Below are 451 nucleotides of genomic sequence, written 5' to 3' on the forward strand. Positions count from 1 at the left end.
CTCGGGCCTGGGCTCGGGCTCGGTCCTAGGCTTGGGCCTGGGCTCGGGTTCGTACCTGGGCTACGGCCTAAGGTCGGGGCAGGGCTCAGACTCGGGCCTGGGCCTAGACTAGGGCCTGGGCTCTGGCCTGGGTTCGGGCCTAGGCGTGGTCTCGGGTTTGGACTCAGGCCTGGGCTCGGGCCTGGGCTTGGTCTTGAGCCTGGACTCGGCCTCTGGCCTGGGCTCGGGCATGGGTTCGGGCTCGGGCCTAGGCTCGGAATCGAGCCCGGCCCTGGGCTCGGGCTCAGGGCCTGGGCTCGAGCCTGGGCTAGGGCTCGCGCCTGGGTTTGGGCCTGGGCTCGGGCTTGGGCCTGGGCTTGGGCCTGGGCTCGGTCTTGCGCCTAGGTTCGGGCTAGGGCAATTACACCTCCAGAGTTGTGGTTGGTCAGGATATCAAAGAAGTCGGTAGGTG

Source organism: Oratosquilla oratoria, chromosome 33 (assembly GCF_046742065.1).
Source record: "Oratosquilla oratoria isolate Oo_2021 chromosome 33, ASM4674206v1, whole genome shotgun sequence".
Taxonomy (NCBI): Eukaryota; Metazoa; Arthropoda; class Malacostraca; order Stomatopoda; family Squillidae; genus Oratosquilla; species Oratosquilla oratoria.